We start from the raw sequence: 7,150 nt of genomic DNA, 5'->3' as shown, positions 1-7,150 counted from the left end.
GTAAAAAATCTGCCAACTCTTCTTGGGCTGGGTCTCCAAAGCCCACCTCACTTCAGCAACATTCCAAAATTCACCCAGGTAAACAAAAATCACTCTAATCAAACCCTATCATCTCCTTTCACCGTTTCACCGCAGTAGAATTTGAAAACCATCCACGGCCACGCCAGAGTACAAGGATCATCGGGTAAACTTCTCCTCCACCTTCATCGGACGCCACGCCTTCGTCCACTACGTGCGGGAAACAGTCGACCTTCGTAGACCGCTCCAGAATACCACAATGCTCCCATCTCCTCGACGTGCTTCTTCGCGCATTAATCGGAGCTTCCCCAATCTCAGCCGCAGCGATGTCGTTCCACCCAGGTGTGAGGAACAAGGTGTTTCTTCTTCTCACCCAGGGCGACTGCTGCTGCTGCATGTCGGTGTTGGCAGTGCCATTGAAGCCTCCCTGCTCTGCTCTGCCGAACGCAGTAGGACGTCCCCTTCTCCAGCCTCGAATTCCCCTGCATGTCGGTGTTGGCTGTTCCTTTTAAAAAAAAGTGTCACTTTGTTGAGTGTGGTGACTACACAACACTTGTTATTGAGGTAAGACAAGATGAAAATATGTTATCACTTGTATGAATCTTGCTGTTCCTTTTTGGTATAAACACTGGTTCATTGGCTTGAGCTACTAGATATTTGCAATAGGGCTTGTCCTGTGAATTTATAGGCTTAGTAATATCAATATGCTTTGTCACATTGAATAATTTTGACTGAATTATAATATATGTTCTAACTATTGATTTAATTATTGCCTTAGAATTTGTCCTAGAATTCCTTTGTTCTTGTCAGTTTAGCCTCAACTTGCCTTGACTTGAATCTAGTTTTTTAAAATCTTATCAGATATCAGTTTTCTAAACTAAAAAAACTCACTCTTGTGATTGTTTTCTTAATCTATGGTTGGGTAGCACAACAACAACATTAATCTTTCTCTACTTAAGAGATACAAAACTAAACTTGTAATTGTGATAGAGATGATTTATTGTTAGCATGCCAAGTAATGGACTAAGTTTACAATGAGTGTTGGAGTTTCTTGAGTTGCTCCACACACTTGTTGCCATACTTTTAAAAATTCCTTCAAACATTGCCAATTAGTTAGAATTATAAGAAGAAAAAAGATAAAACAATAATGAAATTAAAAAAAAAAAAGAAGCAAAAGGTTCAAATAATATTATTTATATATTAACATATAAATTAAAAACATATACTCGTGAATCATCGGTTTGACTATTTCCTAAAGCATCATAGGCAACAATATTGAAGTTAGTGTTTATACTACTATAAATTCTTCAAGTGCAAAAGCATGGTAAAGAAAACATGAATGTTAAAAGTAGAACAAAGATTTGGCTTTTCATTTTTGAGGCAGAGGAGAAAATTTAAGATGGTTTTATATGGCTTAGTATCTTTTTTTGTAGGCAACTTGAATGTTTAGGCAAAAATTTACATGTTTTTTTTGTTAAACAAATAGATGCTTCTTTTTTATACTAAATGAATGATTCTTTTAAAAAAAATCATCATTTAAAAAGGGAATTAACTTTGAAGTAATTGAACTCATATTGTACTTATTAATTCAATTGTTGTGACTTATGAACATTTTTATAGTTAATATATAATAGACATAGATAGCTATTAATCTGTTGCATACACATTGACCATAAATACTTTGTTTTGCTTTTCTTTTGCAGGGGCATCCTGAAGAGTCGAGCGCAATATACAAAAATCTACATCAGATGTTTCTTTTGTTAAACAAATGGATAGTTCTTTTTATACTAAATGGATGATTCTTTGAAATGAATAATCATTTTAGGTGGAAATTAACTTTGATGTAATTGAATGCATATTGTATTTATTGATTCAATTGTTGTGACTTATGAGCATTTCTATAGTTAATATATAATAGACATAGATGGCTATTCATTTGTTGTATACACCCTGACCACTATATAATAAATTTTATCATGAAAGTAATACTTGTCTAATAAGTTCATCACTAAGTAGTACTAAGTAGTATGTTGTGTATGTGAACTCTGGAGTCCAAAGTTCAAGTATAATAACTGCATAAAGCAAACAGTGGGTAAAAGAAAAACTATCAAAATACTTTGAATGCTCTTGAAAAAGCAAATAACCAGATACAGTTGTTGTTCTTTTTTTTTTATTTTTTTTCCTTTTTTAAATTTTGTTAAACAAGCATCAGGATAAAGACAAAAAAAAAATTCTTTCTTTTGTAATACTTGTATTCACTATCAATTGAATCATCTCTGCAGTAAAGAATAAATACAAGTAACTTCTGTTAGGTACCTAATTATTTTTGCAAAGATCTAAGTGGATGTTACTTCAGTCAAGCATCAGGATGTTCCTTTTTCATATTAAATAGATGTTACTTTAACAGAAGCCATGTGAATGAAAAATAAAAAAAGCTTATCCTACATAAGTAACTATAAATTTGTCACCATGTTAAAATGCAATGAAAGGAATCATGATATTCATTCAACTTATCCATACAATTTGCAACACTGTTGATACAGGAATTCATCATGACCAAAAGTAATAAAAAAAGAATAATCCATTTAGTATAAAAAACATCTATTTATTTAACAAAAGAAACATCTGACGTAGATTTTTGCATATTGCTTTCGCCTCTTCAGGGTGTCCCTAGAAAGTGAAGTTACATCGTTTAATAAACTTTATATTTTGTTAGAGGTGGTGAAGCTACATCGGTTAGAAAATGAGTATATCATTACTATACAACTAGCTAAACAAAGAATAACTTTCTAGTTGCTATACTTGGATCACGTCTCTTTCGCTTCATCCAATTCATCAACTGTTTCAAATTCCTCTTCAATCAGTTCAAATTTATCAATCATTTTAAAATAGACTTTCTGCAATCATCCATCTGCAACCACAAGCAAATACACATATGCATCCATAAGCAAAGAAATTCTATCTAAAAAACAAAGAAACAGCCATCTAATGACAATTATAAAAATAAAGAAACATCAACAATCATATACAAAGAAACATCTACTTTTAAAAATAAAAGACACATTATTATTCAACCTAAAATAATCTAGCTATTTGAATATAGTAAATATTTATAGAAGCAGCCCAATGCATATACTGTCATTTCTTCTCTAAATTTGGCCATAACTGTCTCCAAAATAAATACAAAATCCTCATTCTCAACCTCATCCATGACAAGTGACTAATTCATAAAGCTTAATGGACTAAAATAAAACTTTAATCTATTTGTGTTCTTGATAAACATAGAATGCAAAAGATGACAAGAAGTACTAGAATAGAACTCCATACAAATCAATATTACCTTGAAAAGAAAAAATTGCCAAAAACCTTCGATCATTGTGGTAGTATAGTGTTCCTTTCACTGAGGCAAAAACATTATATGCTTTATGCAGCATCCTTGAGCTTCTTGGTGATGGTGGCAAGAATATTCTCCTGGTGGAATACTTGCAGCAATTCAATCTCAGAAACCTGTCTTGTTCCGTCACCAGCATAAGTCCCTGCTCCATAAGGGCTTCCACCTTTCACTTCTTTCATCTCGAACATGCAATGGCCGAACGTGTATCCGATGGGAACATATATCATTCCATGATGTTCTAGCATTGTTATAGCAGTGAGGCTATACATAAATCATGACAAGTTAGATCAGCAACTAATAAGTACACAGTGATATCTAATAAGGAACAGGGTTAAGATATATATAGAACTTGTTTTCTTACGATGTTGTTTCTTGTCCATCGCTTTGCAAACTGATGCTGTAGAAGAGTCCAATAGGCTTGCCTACAAGGTCTTGTTGCAATCAAAGAGGTCCAGTTTTGTCAAAAAAATCCATGAACTGGGCAGCCTTCATTCCGAACTGCGTGGGGAAGCCGAAGATAAGGCCATCAGCTCCATTGAGCATATCAGGTTCAATGATTGGTACATCACTCTTTGGTGGTGCATTCAGCCATAAGCAAAAACACATTATTCAATCAAGAATATCCCAGAGCCTATAAAAAAGTATAGAAACCAAGTAAGAACCATCAATAGTTATGAAATCAAAGGTTAAATGTATTCAGTAAATCCCCAACATCCACTTTCATTCACAAATGCATAATTAATAATTAGTCAAATTTAGAAGAATGAATTATTCTAAACTAAATTCTTATTACTAAAACCTAATAAAGAAGGCATGGAGAACCCTAGGTAGAAAAGAAATAAACTGTACAAAAAAAGAGTAACACTAAAAAGAAACTACTAATTATCTCAAAAAGAAATATCCAACACTATAAGAGTTTAATTCTCAGAACAATATCGATTAAAAACATTCAAAAAAAAAAAACATTCATAATAAAAAACACAAGTTAAACTAAAACTCTAAGATGGGAAGGAAAAAAACCCAGGTCGCTAGGGAGGAGACGCGGTTGATCGACTGGGGTACACGTCAAGGCGGAAGTTGCTACGTTGTCGGTGGTTGCTGTGACGGTGAAGGAAGTCATGATGGGAGTAGTGTGCGGAGGTGGCTGCGGCACGAGAGGACGATGCCCGCGCTGTTGGACGGTGGTTGTCGGTGGCATTCCTTCTGGAGCTATTTCTAATTTCTTTCACGACGGAGGAGAAGCGACTGTGGGGTGTCGCCTAACAGTACAGTTCTGGGTGTCGTGGTGGCTGTACTAATTGGAGAGGAGTGTGGACGGTGTGGCTACGGAAGTGAGAGAGGAAAAAAAGGAGAAAAATTTCTGTCCATGGCTATGAAAATAAGAGAGAAAAAAAGAAGGATTTGTACCATTTTTAATTAGGATTTATTTAATCAGCTTTTAATTATTCAAATTTAAATTTAAAAAATTTAAAATTAATTATTAAATAAAATAGTTTAAAAAATTAGCTGATTATTGTTGGTTCATAACTTCATATACTTTTCCTTATCAAAATATACATATAGTTATAAATAAGACTATAAACTCGGTGACTAGTTGACTACTATATATAGTGCCTGAATTCATAATACACTTCCAACTCAAACTTTTATAATTTACGTTAGCAAGGATCTGGGGAAACTGGAAAGTACTCTTCTATGGTCACACAATTAGTTTAAAAAATAATTTAAAAAAGATCAATGAAAGCTATACTTACGTAACATCATCATCTATCCAGTGATTAAAGACACTAATAATAAAGTAACCTGTGATGTTGTACACAAAGAAAAAAGTGACATGTATGAATGTATATGAGGTAAGTAATCGTCCCATCATTATTCTCGTGGCTTAGCTTTGAATTTTATTAATTTTGTTCCAATGAAAAATTCGTAATTGCTACTTCATTGCACAACCATACAATTTATTTATAATTATAATTTTCTTTTCTTAATTAATTAGTCCTGGTTTACACGTACACACACGTCAACACTAGTTCATTGATTAATGAAGTAGTGTCACGAAGAAACGATTTTAGTCACAAAAAGAGAGAGTGAAAAAGAAAGAGAAAGACAAAAGCAGCCATCACATAAACGTTTGGAACAAAAACTCGTTACGCCATCGTCCAATTAATTAAAAAACCAAAATCAATGAATGAAAGCATTCAAAAAGGAGTGGCGAGTGGAAAGATAGAGAAAATTCAATGAAATAGATTACACACCAAAACCCGCTTTAATTGTATGTGTAGCATTCATCATATATCATTAAGATGTGAAGCTCCCATATCCTAAGCTAGATTACTACTACTCTTTGCTGCTGCCAAACAAGAAAATATATAATAACACGCACCAATCCAACCAAAGAAACCGCGTTCATCTTTCTATATTCTTATTCCGGTGATTTTAGGAAGGAAAAAAAATATTTTATTTAATATTTATTAATTATTATAATAATAAATAAATATTAAATAAAATAAATTTTTATTATTTTTTATTAATTTATTTTAATTATTAAATTTTTTTTAATTACCTACAATATTTTTCAATTCGACAGATCAAGTACTAATATTTTAGTCTTAAAATTTAAGGACGATCCACTTTAATTATATATATATTCATAAATATATCTGTGATGACTACCATGCTATAAAAAATATGTTAAAAATTAATTATCAAATTAATTGTATATTAAAATATGAAATATTTATTAAAAATTAAATAATATATATTAATATATATAAATATAACAATTACTTTTTTGTATATATAATATTTTTTAGGGTTATGCTACGTGCACACTAAAATCAGCTACCAGTATAAAATATATGTTGGAATATAAATACACATTAAAAATAAATTAAATCACACATATATTTATATATAAATACATTGGTAATTAATTTTAATAGCTGATTTTGGTGTGTAAATAATATTTTTCTATTTTTTATTTATAATAATAATAATAATAATAATAATAATAATAATAATAATAATAATAATAATAATAATAATAATAATAATAATTTACTAAGAGGAATGCTGGCTTTTGAAGATACGAAATGAGATATTATTATTAGTTTATTACTGATGTTTTGTGTTTCTCCTCCTAAAATCCTTTATAAAAATATTAGAACGGAAAAAATCATTCATGTACAATATAATAATGATTCCAGTCTTCCAGAATATGTATCGAAAGTACTTTAAAACCATATAAAGTAAAATACATAATGAGTAGTACTGGTACATCTATAATTATTATTTCTTTTTCCCAATGGTGCTATATATATATATATATATATGGAGAGTGTTAGGTAAATAATGACCATCTTAAATAACATGAATAACCATCAATTAAATAAAAATATACTATATCCTAATTTAATGCTACTAATTAAATTTAAGAATAATTTATTCTTTTAATCCTATTAATTTATATTATTCATATATTATTCAAAAATATTGTTGATTACCTATACTTTTTTTATATCTATATATAAATATACTTTTGATGTTGAAGAGTATACAAGAGATGACAAAGAAAAAGAAGGCAAAACAAAAAAATGAAGATGGTGGACTTCATAATTGATGCAAACATAGGAAATCAGAATAGTAATTTTCTATTTCTTAACGACTCTTTCCCAATTCATGCTTCTAAATTATAATCTTCGCTATATAACTAGAACCCCTAAACCACACCCTTCCCTT

The 7,150-nt window shown here is 30.8% G+C and overlaps 1 pseudogene; it reads right to left on the bottom strand.

Annotated features, from left to right (window-relative positions):
- Positions 1 to 3,441: 3,441 nt before the first annotated feature.
- LOC107608464 (putative NAD(P)H dehydrogenase (quinone) FQR1-like 1 pseudogene) lies at positions 3,442 to 4,018 on the bottom strand (annotated as a pseudogene).
- Between the last annotated feature and the right edge of the window lie 3,132 nt (positions 4,019 to 7,150).

Source organism: Arachis ipaensis, chromosome B7 (genome assembly GCF_059453495.1).
Source record: "Arachis ipaensis isolate K30076 ecotype BB chromosome B7, ASM5945349v1, whole genome shotgun sequence".
In the NCBI taxonomy this organism is placed as follows: domain Eukaryota; kingdom Viridiplantae; phylum Streptophyta; class Magnoliopsida; order Fabales; family Fabaceae; genus Arachis; species Arachis ipaensis.
This window is presented reverse-complemented; position numbering and strand designations above follow the sequence as displayed.